An 18,102-nucleotide genomic window follows, 5' to 3' on the forward strand; every position below is an offset into this window, starting at 1 on the left:
TAGCAGCAAAATAGCCTGGAATCTCATTAAAAACTTCACGGAGACCCAAATGGTCCCAAACAGTCTGTCGCAGTAACACCTAATCGAGTGCTCATCAACTGCTCCTGAAGGGAAAGACTAATACAGAACAACAGAAAGTAAAAATTAACAGGACTTTAGAATCAGAAACTAATAGGTTTTTAAAACCCTCTACAATGAAGGAATTCAGCAAGGGTCTCGGCAATATGAAAAGTGGCAACGTAGCTATAGTGGATGACAAGTGCACGGAGCAGATCAGGCGCTTTGGACCGGGCACAAAGAACTGGATCCTGCGACTCTTCAGTCAATGTCACGAAAGATGTAAGATCCCCAAAACGTGGAGAAAGGCAAGGATAGTTGTACTCTTGAAACCCGGGAAAGCACCTAATTCACCAAAGAACTATAGCCCAATATCTGTCCTGTGTCACCTTCACAAACTGTATGGGAGACTTATTCTAAATCGAATGGCAGACTCTATTGACATGAAACTTATTCCTCAACAAGCTGGTTCTAGACCTGGAAAATCATGTCTAGCTAAATTCTGTGCTTAACAGAACACATAGACGAAGGATACGAAAATAGAAAGATAGCAGGGCTAGCCCTGGTCGATATTAGCTCTGCGTGTGATACAATTAACCACAGGCTGCTGCTCCAGAAGCTCTGTAATGAACTAAGAGACTATCAATTTGTTAAGGTTATTGAATACCTATTACAAAATAGACAATTTTATGTTGTTCTCGCTAGGAAACAGAGCAGATGGAGAAACCCGAAAGTTGGTCTGGACCAAGCAAGCGTTTTGGCGCCCTCCCTATTTAATCTCTACACCAACGACCAACCAATGATTAAGCATATGAAACATTTTCTTTTTTACACATGACCTAGTAATTACAGCACAGGGGAGGACCTTTGAGGATTTAGAACTGAATCTGGAGAAAGCTCTTAGAGAAATGTATTATAAAAACAGCTTTCTTAAGCCAAACCCGTCCGAAACACAAGTCAGCGCCCTCTTTCTTCGATCCTGGCAAGCTAACCGTAAACTTAACGTCTCTTTGAGTAATACCACATCTTGAGGATATTACATGTTTCGTACTATTGACTGAAGAGTCGCACGATCCAGTTCTTTGTGCCCGGTCCAAAGCGTCTGATCTGCTCCGTGCACGTGTCATCCACCACAGCTACTTTGCCACTTTTCATATTGCCGAAACCCTTGCTGAATTCCTTTATTGTGAAGGGTGTTAAAAACCTTTTAGTTTCTCATTCTAAAGTCTTGTTAATTTTTACTTTCTGTTGTTTTGTATTAGTCTTTCCCTTCAGGAGGAGTTGATGAGCAGTCGATTAGGTGTTACCGCGGCAGACTGTTTGAGACCATTTGGGCCTCCGTGAAGTTTTTTAATGACATTCCAGGCTATTTTGTCATATCCCTCCTCTGCAGGTATTTTCCCGAGCCGAGCTTCACTTAGCATGTCCATCAAAGCCGCACCACATGCTATTGTTTCTTGATTAAACACATGCAACACACATACCCTATGATGACACCACACAGAAAAGAAGCCGAAGGTACACTATGCTGGTATGCTCCAGTGTGGTGCTCGATAGATCTCTGACATACAGGTACCATTACGAAAAGACGCGACAAAAGGTAACCGCCAGAAATAATATTTTGCGGAAACTAGCTAACAGCTAATGGGGTGATAAACCATCCATATTAAGAACCACCGCGCAAGCCTTGTGCTTCTCTACAGCCGAATATGCCTGCCCAGTATGGTCCAGATCAACCCATGCAAAGAAGGTCGACGTAAGCCTTTATGAAACATGTCGATTACCAACAGTATCCATAAAACCTACTTCCCTATAAAAACTATATAGAGCTGCCGGGTTTGCGAACCCCAACTCTAGGAGATCATCATATGATATCACACAGAAAAACAATTGACTATCGTCATCCCCTTTTTGGCAGTGAGTGTAAACATAGGTGATTGAAATCCGGTAAGAGGTTCCTGGCCACGATAATAGAAGAACCACCAGCTGATTAACCATTTGTACAGGATTCAGCATAAACTGGAAGACATGGAGGACACTGAACAGAATAAGGGCAGGAGTGGTCCCAGTGAAGACAAATATATGATTAGGTTGGGTCTTGGAACCACGGGTGATAAGTGTGACTGTGGCGCTGTGCAGGATATGAAGCATCTGCTCGCCTGCCCAAACTGCCCTTTTAGGTCCAGCCCCGACGATTTATGGCTGGACAAGAAAGAAGCCTTCGACGTGGTCCTATACTGGGCTGAAAGAATGTGACCTGGTTTCCGGAGACGAAAAAGGAAGTAAGAGTGTGTGTTTGTGGGTTTGGGGCTTGTGAGTCTACCTGCATTCTGGATATGTTGTCTTTGTCTTCTTCAGCCCATTTTTCCGTTATTAAACCCTCAGTATTGCCGAGGCTCTCCGACAGTCGAATAGCACCTCAGCTTTGTTGTTAATGGGGAAATCCTGCCTGTACCTCAAGTGTATGTGATCCATTGATCTGACGGAATTACATTTTACTGGATACATATGAGTCTCAACTTTATCGTCGATAAGGATAGAAGCTGAAGCACTTAACTAAAATTTGTGCCACAACCAGGATGTGAAGCTACGTCTTCTGTTTACTGGGCAGATGTGCTAACCACGGCAGCGTTGTTGCTACCAGTGCTGCGTTTACTACTGTAGTGCAATGTCTTCCCTAACACAATCTTCAAGTAATACCTTCATCCCATTTTTTTGTTAGTCCATTCCTGTGTGTTAGTCGTTAGATCACCTGTCTAACAAGCAGGAGACCCAGGTTCAGGTCACAGCCATCGCACAAACTTTAATTCACTGCTTCAGCTTCCATCGTTATCGAGGATACAGTTGAGACTCATTCATCGCCGAAAGTGCTGAGTTTGTTTTGTATTTGTGTTTCGATTTATAAAATTGATTCTGCGTACTACATGTGCGTCACACCTATTATTCCTACCTATTTGTGTGATTTTACTCATTTCTCATTCATAATTTATCTTATTGGGCGGAATCCTCTTTATTCTATACAACGTGTATCTTAGTGACGCAAGCTTCTGGCTGTGGGTATGATTAGATGTGGTATGTATTATGGTGTCTGCAGCTACATCATCTACATCTACATATATACGGGCACAATTCGCGCCGAAGTCCATCCCACCCCCCCCCCCCTCCTCTGTTTCATTCGCGGATCGCGCGAGGGAAAAACGACTGTCTGAACGCCTCAGTACGAACTCTAATTTCCCTTACCTTTGAATGGTGATCATCACGCGATTTGAAAGTTGGTGGTAATAATATATGCTCTACATCCAGGGGGAACAAGAGTTTTGTTCAGGTGAATACAGCGTTATAAATACAACATTAAATAGGGGTAATGCAGGAGTAGGTTTAATAATGAATAAAAAAATAGGAGTGCGGGTAAGCTACTACAAACAGCATAGTGAACGCATTATTGTGGCCAAGATAGATACGAAGCCCACGCCTACTACAGTAGTACAAGTTTATATGCATTCTAGCTCTTCAGCCGATGAAGAAATTGATGATATGTATAACGAGATAAAAGAAATTGTGCAGGTAGTGAAGGAGGCGAAAATTTAATAGTCATGGATGATTGGAATTCCAGAGTAGGAAAATGGAGAGAAGGAAACATAGTAGGTGAATGTGGATTGGGGCTAAGAAATGAAAGAGGAAGCCGCCTGGTAGAGTTTTATACAGAGCATAACTTAATCATAGCTAACACTTGGTTCAGGAATCATGAAAGAAGGTTGTATACATGGAAGAATCCTGGAGATACTAGAAAGTATCAGATACATTATATAATGGTAAGACAGAGATTTAGGAACCAGGTTTTAAATTGTAAGACATTTCCAGGTGCAGATGTGGACTCTGACCACAATCTATTGGTTATGAATTGTAGATTAAAACTGAAGAAACTGTAAAAAGGTGGGAATTTAAGGAGATGGGACCTGGATAAACTGAAAGAACCAGATGTTGTACAGAGTTTCAGGGAGAGCATAAGGGAACAATTGACAGATATGGGAGAAAGAAGTACAGTAGAAGAACAAGAAGGATGAAGTAGTGAAGGCAGCAGAGGATCAAGTAGGTAAAACGACGAGGGCTAGTAGAAATCCTTGGGTAACAGAGGAAATATTGAATTTAATTGATGAAAGGAGAAAATATAAAAATGCAGTAAATGAAGCAGGCAAAAAGGAATACAAACGTCTCAAAAATGAGATCGACAGGAATTGCAAAATGGCTAAGCAGGGTGGCTAGAGGACAAATGTAAGGATGTAGAGGCTTATCTCACGAGTGGTAAGATAGATACTGCCTACAGGAAAATTACACAGACCTTTGGAGAAAAGAGAACCACTTGCATGAATATCAAGAGCTCAGATGGAAACCCAGTTCTAAGCAAAGAAGGGAAAGCAGAAAGGTGGAAGGAGTATATAGAGGGTCTATACAAGGGCGATGTACTTGGGGACAATATTATGGAAATGGAAGAGGATGGAGATGAAGATGAAATGGGAGATACGATACTGAGTGAAGAGTTTGACAGAGCACTGAAAGACCTGAGTCGAAACAAGGCCCCGGGAGTACACAACATTCCATTAGAACTACTGACGGCCTTGGGAGAGCCAGTCCTGACAAAACTCTACCATCTGGTGAGCAAGATGTATGAGGCAGGCGAAGTACCCACAGACTTCAAGAAGAATATAATAATTCCAGTCCCAAAGAAAGGAGGTGTTGACAGATGTGAAAATTACCGAAGTATCAGTTTAATAAGTCACAGCTGCAAAATACTAACACGAATTCTTTACAGACGAGTGGAAAAACTGGTAGAAGCTGACCTCGGGGAAGATCAGTTTGGATTCCGTAGAAATATTGGAACACGTGAGGCAATACTGACCTTACGACTTATCTTAGAAGAAAGATTAAGCAAAGGCAAACCTACGTTTGTAGGATTTGTAGACTTAGAGAAAGCTTTTGACAATGTTGTCTGGAATACTCTCTTTCAAATTCTAAAGGTGGCAGGGGCAAAATACAGGGAGCGAAAGGCTATTTACAATTTGTACAGAAACTAGATGGCAGTAATAAGTGTCGAGGGACATGGAAAGGAAGCAGTGGTTGGGAAGGGAGTGAGACAGGGTTGTAGCCTCTCCACGATGTTATTCAATCTGCATATTGAGCAAGCAGTAAAGGAAACAAAAGTAAAATTCGGAGTAGGTATTAAAATCCATGGAGAAGAAATAAAAACTGTGAGGTTCGCCGATGACATTGTAATTCTGTCAGAGACAGCAAAGGACCTGGAAGAGCAGTTGAACGGAATGGACAGTGTCTTGAAAGGAGGGTATAAGATGAACATCAACAAAAGCAAAACGAGGATAATGGAATGTAGTCGAATTAAGTCGGGTAATGCTGAGGGAATTAGATTAGGAAATGAGACACTTAAAGTAGTAAAGGAGTTTTGCTATTTGGGGAACAAAATAACTGATGATGGTCGAAGTAGAGACGATATAAAATGTAGACTGGCAATGGCAAGGAAATCGTTTCTGAAGAAGAGGAATTTATTAACATCAAGTATAGATTTAAGTGTCAGGAATTCGTTTCTTAAAGTATTTGTATGGAGTGTAGCCATGTATGGAAGTGAAACATGGACGATAATTAGTTTGGACAAGAAGAGGATAGAAGCTTTCGAAATGTGGTGCTACAGAAGAATGCTGAAGATTAGATAGGTAGATCACATAACTACTGATGAATTATTGAATTGTATTGGGGAGAAGAGGAGTTTGTGGCACAACTTGACAAAAAGAAGGGACTGGTTAGTAGGACATGTTCTGAGGCATCAATGGATCACAAATTTAGCATTGGAGGGCAGTGTGGAGGGTAAAAATCGTAGAGGGAGACCAAGAGATGAATACACTAAGCAGAGTCAGAAGGATGTAGGTTTAATCAGACCCAACTGGTAAGGGTCCCATACAGACGAACAATACTCTAAGACTGGACGAACTAACGTATTGTAAGCAATTTCCTTTGCTGAAGGACTGCATCGCTTCAGGATTCTACCAATAAACCGCAATCTAGAGTTTGCCTTACCCGTTACTTGTGTAATCTGATCATTCCATTTGAGATCATTTCTAATAGTCACACTCAGATACTTGACAGATGCTACCGCTTCCAAAGACTGAGCATTTATTCTGTACTCGTACATTAATGGGGATTTTGGCCTTGTTATACGCAGTAGGTTACATTTACTAATATTGAGAGATAACTGCCAGTCATTACACCACGCATTTATTTTCTGCAAATCCTCATTGTGTTTTACTACTTTCCTGTAAACTACAGCATCATCGGCGAACAGTCTAATGCCGCTGTCAATACCGTTAACCAGATCGTTTATGTAAATCGTAAAAAGCAGCGAACCTATTACGCTGCCCTGGGGCACACCTGAAATTACACTTGTTTCTGATGAAGTCACCCCATTCAGCGTGACATAATGCTGCCTGTCTGTTAGAAAACTTTCTATCCAACCTCATATGTCATCGGACAGACCGTAAACAAGCGCTTTTTGGAGCAAGCGAATGTGCGGAACTGAGCCGAACGCCGTTCGAAAGCCGAGAAATATGGCATCAACCTGGGAGCCGATATCTAGAGCCTGTTGTATATCATGCACAAAGAAGGCCAACTGTGTCTCGCATGACCGCTGTTTCCTAAAACCGTGCTGGTTTCTGCAGATGAGCTTCTCAGAGTCTAGAAAGGTCATTATGTCTCAACACAAAATATGTTCCATGATTCTACAACATATCGATATCAGTATTCTGAAATTTTCTTTTATCATATTATTTTAAGAAAATTTATATGAGCTTCTTTCTCTTTTCCAAGTATGAATTTTAGGTTTTGATATGCTTTGTTCATTCCGGAGTGCTGTTCATCTATTTTTTCATTTGGCTCGTAGACTGGACAAATAATGTCATTCACACAGATGGTTGTGACATACCTGCGCTCGATTCTCCCTGATTAGTATCGCAGCTATTAACGTCCGTGGAGTTTAGGCATTAATTCTGCACAGTCGTTCTGCTATGAGACGCTTAATACCGCCTCCCGCTAGGCACTGTAAATAAGGAGGCAGCAGGGTGCGGCCCTCGGAGGCGCCAGCTGCTGCAGAGGGCTCCGAGGACGCAGGGCAGAGGTAGGCGCTCCCAGCCCCACAGTCTCCCTCCGCCAAGTTGCGGGAGTGGCGCCAAGTTGGCGAGTTTCTGCTCTCCTCAAGTCTGTGGCGTCAAGTGCCGCCAACTTGAATATCTAATTCCCCCCACCCCCCACCCCCTCCAGCTCGCCAGCCCGGCCCTACGCGCCCTCGGAGCTGCTTCTGCCGGACACCCTCAGGGCGCAAAGGGCCAGTTTTTGGAAGGACAGCTACCCACTTGTCAACAGTTTGCCGCGCAAGCATTTCGCTCTGTAAACTGCCCGGACACGACGCCGTGCTGCCTAGTTCCTTGGCGCAAGCAACTGACTACTCTCTTTAACAAGGAAACATCACCAACTTGACCTCACATCTTAAAGGGGCAAAACCACACTGGCAAAAAACCAGCCCTAGTAATGGACCCCAGTCGAAAATTTGGCCTGAAATTCTGATAGTGCACTGTTACGAGGGTCACTCCAAAAGAAATTCGCACTATTTTTGTAAAAATACGGTTTTCATTCTGCATGTGTGAAAGTTTTAGAGTGTGTAGATACATCCTTCCCGCTTGTTATCAAACTTAGTTTAACCTGTTCCCGTGAGTGGCGCCGTCACAGCATGTCTTCAAGATGGCTGCTTCACTTGACGTTCGTCAGAAGGAACGTGCTGTCATGGAATTCCTGTGCTGTGAAAACGAGACAGTGGGAAACATCCACAAGAGGTTGAAAAAGGTGTATGGAGATGTTGCTGTCGATCGCAATAAAGTTGGTCGGTGGGGAAGCAGGTTACTTCATGAAAGCGGGCACGGCAATATTGAGGATTGTCCTCGCAGTGGCAGGCCTCGTACTGCACGCACTCCAGACAATGTGCAGAGAGTTAACGAATTGGTGACTGCTGACAGACGCATCACAGTGAACGAATTGTCACGCTGCGTTGGGATAGGGGAAGGAAGTGTTTGCAGAATATTGAAAGTGTTGGCGCTAAAAAAGGTTTGTGCCAGGTGGATTCCCAGGATGATGACAGTGGCTCACAAAGAAACAAGAAAAACGGTATGCAGCGAACTTTTGGAACAGTACGAGAATGGTGGAGATGAATTTCTTGGAAGAATTGTGACAGGTGATGAAACATGGCTCCCTCATTTTTCACCAGAGACGAAGAGGCAGTCAATGGAGTGGCATCATGCAAATTCACCCAAGAAAAAAAAAAAAAATTCAAACCCAAACCTTCTGCTGGAAAAGTTGTGGCTACGGTATTTTTCGATTCCGAAGGACTCTTGCTTGTGGACATCATGCCACGTCGAACCACCATAAATTCTGATGCATCTGTGACGACACTGAAGAAACTTCGAGTTCGACTGAGTCGTGTTCGACCACATAGGCAAAAGCAGGATGCAGAATGAGATTTTCACTCAGCAGCGGAGTGTGCGCTGATATGAAACTTCCTGGCAGATTAAAACTGTCTGCCGCACCGAGACTCGAACTCGGGACCTTTGCCTTTCGCGGGCAAGTGCAGAAGTAAGGCTGTGAGGACGGGGCGTGAGTCGCCCTTGGGTAGCTCAGTGGTAGAGCACTTGCCCGCGAAAGGCAAAGGTCCCGAGTTCGAGTCTCGGTCCGGCACACAGTTTTACTCTGCCAGAAAGTTTGAAAAGCAGTATGTTTTGCTGTTGTACGACAATGTACGGCCACACGTCAGTCAAAAAACCATGGAATCGATCACAAAATTCGGATGGACAACACCGAAACACCAGCCTTACAGTCCTGACCTGGCTCCGTGTGACTATCATCTCTTTAGGAAACTGAAAGACTTTCTTCGTGGAACAAGGTTTGAAGATGATGACTCCCTTGTTGCGCGCTGCCAAACAGTGGCTCCAACAGGTTCGTCCAGAATTTAACGTGCGGGTATACAGGTGCTGGTTCCAAGATGGCGTAAGGCAGTTGAGAGGGATGGAAATTATGTGGAGAAATGAAAGTATTGTTCCTAAAGGATGCATCTACACACTCTAAAACTTTCAGACATGTAGAATAAAATATGGAATTAAAAAAAAAATAGTGTGCATTTCTTTTGGAGTGACCCTCGTATAATGTTCTGAATGTACAGTTACCAAATATGACGTGCACCGGGTATTTGACACCCGCTCCGCCCCACTGCAGCTGCTCAATGACCGAGAGCGAATTAAGGATGGCGGTTATGACTGAAACAACCGTTTTCCGGAAATTTCGTTTTTTTCTTTATGCCAATTGAGACCGCCTCTTAGAACCGCTCGAAATAACTGGTTTCTGAAATAACCGATTTTCGGTTTTTTATCCCTATTGTTCCCTGCAATAAACGTCGAAATCGAACAGAGATTGGAAAATTTTGCTTCACTCAGTTTCAAGATACATAGAATAAAAATATTAAATTGCATAGGCGAATAATAGCAAACGTACTCCTTCCACTGTTCGCTGCTTTTCTTGTAAAGTGATAAGTGGTTGAATATGAGAAGCAACCAATATTCTCCTACTGACTCTAAGTTCTTTCAAATTGTGCCCAAAAATTATGTTATAATCGGAGATGATCAGAGCATCGCTAATTTTCATAGACCATTGCACAATGTCTACGGAAAACTGACAATGAACAAGAGCACCCTGAGTCGTTGTGCGAGACGTCTGTTATCAACGCATTTGTCGGATCTCCCATGTGCCAGCCGGCTGCACACAACAGTGACTGCTCCAATGTTGGGATATGTGAACTCTCTCATTCGAGGTCATCGACGTATCACAATCAAACAACTTGCTGCACAACTGGACGTTTCTGTTTGTACTGCTGACACACTCGTCCTTTAGTTGGGTTACGTACCCAAAGGTGTGTGATCACTGCCTCCCTCGCCGAATAGCAGAAGACCATAAAGAGCAAGGAAGGCCCATCTGATTGGCCCAATGAAGACGAACTCCGCGGGAAATAGTGCATGGATGATGGTGAGGCTATAGAAGAAACAACAAGTTGACTCCGGCGTTAACCATTAGGGTGGTACCATGCGAATGCACAGGCCCTACCTGTAGGATGGTGTAAGGCCATCGCACTGAACGCAGATTATTTTGAAAAACAGTGTTTTGTAGCCAAAAGTGTGGAAAATAGGCTGTTGTGTTAAAATCCTGAATAAAGGCAACCTGCTTTCAGAAAAGAGTGTGTTGCATTAGTTGTTGCATGCCCCTCGTATAAATGTGCGTAATTCCTTTAAAAATTGCGTTAATAAGTGTAATTGCGCTTGCTTTGGCTTAGTCCTATCAGGGTACATGCTCCCAATGTCCCCCTCTAGCACAAATACAAGCTTCAGAACGCACCCTGGTCTCTCGTTGCTAGTTACCAAATCCTTACTGAAATGTCCTCAATGCTTCTGTTTGAATCACTGTAACGAATTCTTCTTTTTTGGTAATCGCCGATCTGTATACCCCCTCTTTGAAGAAACTGCAGGAAAAGAAGTCCAGTAGATTCAATCGGGGAACTGTGTTGGCCAGGGAACAGGACAGCCTCTTCTACCCAATATAGCTGGAAAATGGTTGTCCAACCATTGCAGTACTCGTAGTCGGAAATGTGCTGGAGCACCATTTAATTCATACCATAAGCGCTGTCTTGTCTGTGGGGGTATATCATCCAATATTGTTTTAAGCACATCTTCTAAGAAATGCAGGAAATCAGCACCCCTCATTTTGACCTCCAATGTGAATGGACCAAATACTGTACGCGGAGGATAGTACTGAATCTCGTTTGGAATGAGGTGGAACGAATTACACGAGGATCCTCTCAGCGCAGTCCTGTAAGTTGTGTCTGTTTTTCTGAACCCCAATTCGTCGGTTAACAAGATGTGGTTCACGAACCCTGTTGGTTATGAATACCCGCAGTAACCACTGACAGTATGAGAGATGTTGTCTATGATCTCGTGGCTTTAGTTCTTGTACACGAAGTATTCGCCAAACATGTGGGTGGGAGAGTCCAACACGTCGCCCAATACACCCTGAACCGAAAGCTGGACGTGTTTCCACAGTACCAAGAATTCCTTCTTCGCGTCCTGTTCGACCAACATGATGCGTAGGTTGTAGAATTTTCGTATCACCATGCACTGATGAAGTGCTTGAAACACTCATCTCCTTGGATGGGGTCGTTGCGGAAACCTCCCACGGTATTCTCTTTCAGCCGCGGCCGCATTGCCATTACAGAAACTGTAAAAGAAGTGCATGTGTCGGTATTTTTCGTTAGTGAACATTGTGGATGTTCATACAGGGACTTCACCATCGCAGCTGATCGCTTCAGCCGTCTCGTCCAGAAGTACACAAGGCTATACAAAAGAAGCGCAATATCAGTAACATTGAATGTTGTACTTAGGTGCAGAACCGTAAGGAAATGGCAGCTGAAGGAACTCACAAGGGCTGACAACTTGTGACATTCATTATGGCGTCTGCCAAACAATTCTTTTTGCACGTAAGTGAACGAATACGAAAAAATGATTTCACATTTTATGTTGCATATAAAGTCCTATGTTATCTCCTTAAGGATTTACCTTACCTTATGATACACCCTGTACAGATGACCTAGTGGATAAAGCCAGAAACTCAATAAAGTTGTTGGCGGATTATACTGTTGTACAAAGGCTATCTATTCGAAAACTAAGCTACGATCGGTAACGAAATGCAAAACCACAGTAAAAATCAAAACCTTTTTATTGGCAACAGTTTGCTACACCTTGCAGCTACTTCTCTAAATAGTCGCCGCTCCGACTTAGATATTTGTCGTAACGTTGCACCAACTTTCAAATACCCTCGTCATAGAGGGCAACCGCCTGTGCTTTCTGCTGCTTCTCTACGCTGGTCTGCAATTCTTTGCCTGTGCAAAAATGTTGTCTTGATAGCCAGCGGTTCGTGTGAACAGAGACGTACATCGAAGGGAGCCAAGTCTGGTCTGTATGGTGGGTGACTGCAAACTTCCCATCGACAACGGTGCAGCAGCTTCCTCATTTCCCCCGCAGTGTGCGGTCGACAGTTGTCAAGAAGAGGGAAATGCATGACAGGCACGTTATGTGGGGTTGCAGGAGATCAGGCGAAAGCTCGCAGTGGGTGACCATGCTTGACGGAAGACACTGTTTTCTAGGCTCCTTTACATGCTCACTGTGCGCTCAGAACGTGACGCTATCGGTTAGCATACTGGACACACTGTTAAGCACATCTGTGCGAAGATTCATCGGATTATCACTGTCGTTTCCATTTCGCGACCTATTTCACCTTATTTATCGAATATCTCTCGTATACAGATATGTCGTGACGCTATAAAATTGTAGGGCAATGCAGGAAGTCTTACAGAGGATAGACACTTGGTGTAATGATTGACAGTTGTCTATGAATCTAAACCAATGTGACGTATTGCACATAAATAGGCAGAAAGACCCAGTATTGTATGATTAGACGCAGCGGAAGGATTCAAATTCATTAAATATCTGGGAGTTTGAGTATGGGACGATATGAAGTGGAATTACCACATAAAACTAAGCAAAGCAGATGATAGACTGACAGTCATTTGAAGAAAGCTCAGATAGTGTAATCCACCAAAGAAGATGGTAGTCTGCTAGTCAAGAGCCTGGGCATCTTAACGGATAGTATTCACAGAGGAAATGGAGAAAATTCAAAGAAGAGCAGCACGGTTCGTCACAGAGTCACTTAGTAAGGGCGAGATCTTCAAGACAATATCATTCAACCACAATGGCATACACTACGAGAGAGATGTTGTGCGTCACGGTGTAGCTTTCTGTAAATACTCGAGAGCATAGATTCCTAGATGAGTCAACCAAGATATTACTTCCTTCTATTCTTATATCGAGAAATGACTATGGATGTGAAACTGGAGAGATTCAAGCCCACTTTGAGGCTTACCAACACTAGCGCACGAGTGTGGACAGTAATATGTAAGGGCGGAACTGACAGTAGTACAAGAGGAACCTTCCACCACACGCCTTATTGTTCCTGACAAAATGTCACTGAGCACTATGCGACTTAACTTCTGAGGTCAATCGCCTGTGAATATCTGCGGTGTTTTAACATTCTTTCCAGAGCAAACATCTCGTCCAGTACTCATCCTTGATGATCACTCTCCATATTCTCCGCTCACGTAAAGACAGCAGTTGGGAATGTGGGTTACTGTGCAGGGATTACACTTGCAGCGATTGTCCTGCCACCTTCGGTTAGACCAAAGTACTACGTACTTGCAACTGTAATGATGAGTCCGATTTTGCAACATAGATGATTGCAAAAAATCAAGTGTAAATTAGTGTGGGACGCCCCTTCTTCTTCAAGAACTTCTCTCAATTCGTGGCTATTACTCGACAGCCTGGAATAGTTAATACGAGGGCAGTTCAATAAGTAATGCAACACATTTTTTTTCTCGGCCAATTTTGGTTGAAAAAACCGGAAATTTCTTGTGGAATATTTTCAAACATTCCCGCTTCGTCTCGTATAGTTTCATTGACTTCCGACAGGTGGCAGCGCTGTACGGAGCTGTTAAAATGGCGTCTGTAATGGATGTGCGTTGCAAACAACGGGCAGTGATCGAGTTTCTTTTGGCGGAAAACCAGGGCATCTCAGATATTCATAGGCGCTTGCAGAATGTCTACGGTGATCTGGCAGTGGAAAAAAGCACGGTGAGTCGTTGGGCAAAGCGTGTGTCATCATCGCCACAAGGTCAAGCAAGACTGTCTGATCTTCCGCGTGCGGGCCGGCCGTGCACAGCTGTGACTCCTGCAATGGCGGAGCGTGCGAACACACTCGTTCGAGATGATCGACGGATCACCATCAAACAACTCAGTGCTCAACTTGACATCTCTGTTGGTAGTGCTGTCACAATTGTTCACCAGTTGGGATATTCAAAGGTTTGTTCCCGCTGGGTCCCTCGTTGTGTAACCGAACACCATAAAGAGCAAAGGAGAACCATCTGTGCGGAATCGCTTGCTCGTCATGTGGCTGAGGGTGACAATTTCTTGTCAAAGATTGTTACAGGCGATGAAACATGGGTTCATCACTTCGAACCTGAAACAAAACGGCAATCAATGGAGTGGCGCCACACCCACTCCCCTACCAAGAAAAAGTTTAAAGCCATACCCTCAGCCGGTAAAGTCATGGTTACAGTCTTCTGGGACGCTGAAGGGGTTATTCTGTTCGATGTCCTTCCCCATGGTCAAACGATCAACTCTGAAGTGTATTGTGCTACTCTTCAGAAATTGAAGAAACGACTTCAGCGTGTTCGTAGGCACAAAAATCTGAACGAACTTCTCCTTCTTCATGACAACGCAAGACCTCACACAAGTCTTCGCACCCAAGAGGAGCTCACAAAACTTCAGTGGACTGTTCTTCCTCATGCACCCTACAGCCCCGATCTCGCACCGTCGGATTTCCATATGTTTGGCCCAATGAAGGACGCAATCCATGGGAGGCACCACGCGGATGATGAAGTTATTGATGCAGTACGACGTTGGCTCCGACATCGACCAGTGGAATGGTACCATGCAGGCATACACGCCCTCATTTCAGGGTGGCGTAAGGCCGTAGCATTGAATGGAGATTAAGTTGAAAAATAGTGTTGTGTAGCTAAAAGATTGAGGAATAACCTGGTGTATTTCAATGCTGAATAAAACAACCCCTGTTTCAGAAAAAAAAATGTGTTGCATTACTTATTGAACTGCCCTCGTACATGGGATTAATAGAAGGGATAGAATAGTTGTAAGTTTTAAGAAGAATCAAACAACATATTACTCGCTGCCAAATAAATGTCGCCAAATGACCATAATGATGAAATCAGGAAAAAATTCGTCTCTTTGAAGAGGTTCAGCGATAATCGTCCTTCCCGCACACCAACAAGGAAACGGACGCAAAGATGGGAAGCGATACTTGTACCTGCAGTACCGCCCGACACACATCGTAAAGTCTCTTGGGGAGTAGATACAGATGCAGGCCAGGGAAACGACGTCCCCCAAATCACTGGATTCTCAGCGGTGTGGCAATGCTGTCGCCACCACTACCTCCTGTGAATTTCTTTTAAGGACGTTCCTGCATAACGAGGCATCAGTAACACCCCTCCTGAGGACAATCTGTTACCACAGTTGTGAAAGCTAGATAGGTTATTCGTAAAAAAATGGTTCAAATGGCTCTGAGCTCTATGGGACTTAACATCTGAGGTCAACAGTCCCCTAGAACTTAGAAGTATTTATTTATTTATTTATTTATTTATATTTATTTATTTATTGTTCCGTAGGACCACATTTAGGAGAAGTCTCCATGGTCATGGAACGAGTCAATACATGAAATTATAACACGATTGTAGAAACAGAATGAAATGAAATATAAGAAACATATTCAGGCGACAAGTCGTTAGTTTAAATAAAGGAAATCAAGAATGTAACACTGGAATTTGCTTAATTTTTTAGCTCTTCCAGGAGCTCCTCGACAGAATAGAAGGAGTGAGCCATGAGGAAACTTTTCAGTTTAGACTTAAAAGTGTTTGGGCTACTGCTAAGGTTTTTGAGTTCTTGTGGTAGCTTATTGAAAATGGATGCAGCAGAATACTGCACTCCTTTCTGCACAAGAGTCAAGGAAGTGCATTCCACATGCAGATTTGATTTCTGCCTAGTATTAACTGTGTGAAAGCTGCTAACTCTTGGGAATAAGCTAATATTGCTAACAACAAACGACATTAAAGAAAATACATACTGTGAGGGCAATGTCAAAATTCCCAGACTATTGAATAGGGGTCGACAAGAGATTTTCGAACTTACACCATACATAGCTCGAACAGCCCGTTTTTGAGCCAAAAATACCCTTTTTGAATCAGAAGAATTACCCCAAAAAATAATACCATATGACATAAGCGTATGAAAATATGCGAAGTATACTACTTTTCGTGTTGAAATGTCACTTATTTCAGATACTGTTCTAATGGTAAATAAAGCGGCATTTAGTTTCTGAACAAGATCCGGAACATGGGCTTTCCACAACAACTTACTATCTATCCATACACCTAGGAACTTGAACTGTTCCGTCTCGCTTATAACATGCCCATTCTGTCTGATTAAAATGTCAGTTCTTGTTGAATTGTGAGTTAGAAACTGTAAAAACAGAGTCTTACTGTGATTTAGCATCAAATTATTTTCCACAAGCCACGAACTTATATCATGAACTATATTATTTGATAATGTTTCAATATTACACACAAGATCCTTCAGTACCAAGGTGGTGTCATCAGGAAACAGAAATATTTTTGAATCACCTGTAATACTAGAAGGCATATCATTTATATAAATAAGAAACAGCAGTGGCCCCAGCACCGACCCTTGGGGAACGCCCCATTTAACAGTGCCCCATTGGGACTGAACATCATTACCACTCTCAATATTGCGGAGGATTACCTTCTGCTTTCTGTTCTTAAAGTAGGAGGCGAACCAATTGTAAGCTACTCCCCTTACTCCATAATGTTCCAACTTCTGCAGTAATATTTTGTGGTCAACACAGTCAAAAGCCTTCGTTAAATCAAAGAAAACACCTAACGTTCGCAACCTTTTATTTAATCCGTCCAAAACCTCACAGAGAAAAGAAACTATAGCATTTTCAGTTGTTAAGCCATTTCTAAAACCAAACTGTACATTTGACAGCAAATTATGTGAATTTAAATGCTGCAGTAACCTTGTACATACAACCTTCTCGATAACTTTAGTACTTAAACCTAACTAACCTAAGGACATCACACACATCCATACCCGAGGCAGGATTCGAACCAGAGACCGTAGCGGTCGCGCGGTTCCAGACTGAAGCGCCTAGGATCACTCGGCCACTATTCGTAACATTTCTGGTAGTCTGGAGCGCGTTACACAATAATTAGTAAACAAATTGCACTTATACGGTGGACGGTGTCACACTGTCTCACAAGAAAACATACCGTGCACTATAAGGAAGTGTCAACACTATATTAGAATGTTATCCTTCTCTGATTCGGAAACTACATACCGGTAGAATTTTTTGTTCACAAATGTGCTGACAACATTTTTCTATCAGTCCTGAAAGTCACTCTGTTTATTGGCCTGAAACATACTATGATCGAAACGGGTGACAATAAGAGCAACTGATGAAAAAGGCCGGCCATCTGCGATATGGGCAGCACCGTCTTACAACACACAGTAATGTTAAGTTCCTTGGATCCTCATGAGAAAGGTTTTAACTCATTAACTCACCTTGATGCTTAGTGCTCCTCCTGAGAAAGAGCATAGATTTGTCAGCAAAACTGTTGCCAAATTAGTCCAACATTTGTTAATGTCTCGCGGCAGGGATACCTGCATCGGCATTCTAAGTCGTTCACTGCACCTGCAATAGATATGAATTTATGAAAAAACATATATGTACATACAACTTATCAGATCATTTATGACGTAATCAATACACAAGACTACAGACTATTATGGGGTAAACTTGAGAGTTCACATCTCTCAATACTAAGGAATTTGTCAGTTGACTGCAAAAGCCGCTCCAGGAGCATACGGATTTAACATTACCCAAAGCTTCTTAAACTGCTAACCCCCAAACTAATCAGATTGTTATAAAACAGACAACTATGGCGCAACAATGAAAGAATAACTTATCGCGATTTTTCTCACCATCGCTACTATACTTCCCACTCACCGTTAAGGAGACTACGTCGCTATGTTTTAAGAATGCATGGTTACTTTACCTTCTTGAATTTTACACGTTTATTCCAACCAGTTTCGATTTCAATCTTCATCCGTGAAATATAAAAAATAATATGACTTTTACATTCAATATATCGTGATACAAACGAATTCCGTACTGCACGGCATGTTATGACACAACATCAAC

General features: G+C 42.9%; 1 long non-coding RNA gene across 1 annotated transcript in view; it reads right to left on the reverse strand.

Moving 5' to 3' along the window:
- The window catches only part of LOC126234278 (uncharacterized), a 72,528-nt gene extending 54,942 nt beyond the window's left edge, over positions 1–17,586 (reverse strand). Inside the window, exon 1 of the long non-coding RNA XR_007544703.1 lies at positions 17,463–17,586. This is a non-coding gene — a long non-coding RNA (uncharacterized LOC126234278). The remainder of the gene's footprint in view (positions 1–17,462) is intronic.
- Between the last annotated feature and the right edge of the window lie 516 nt (positions 17,587–18,102).

This window comes from Schistocerca nitens, chromosome 2, assembly GCF_023898315.1.
Source record: "Schistocerca nitens isolate TAMUIC-IGC-003100 chromosome 2, iqSchNite1.1, whole genome shotgun sequence".
In the NCBI taxonomy this organism is placed as follows: domain Eukaryota; kingdom Metazoa; phylum Arthropoda; class Insecta; order Orthoptera; family Acrididae; genus Schistocerca; species Schistocerca nitens.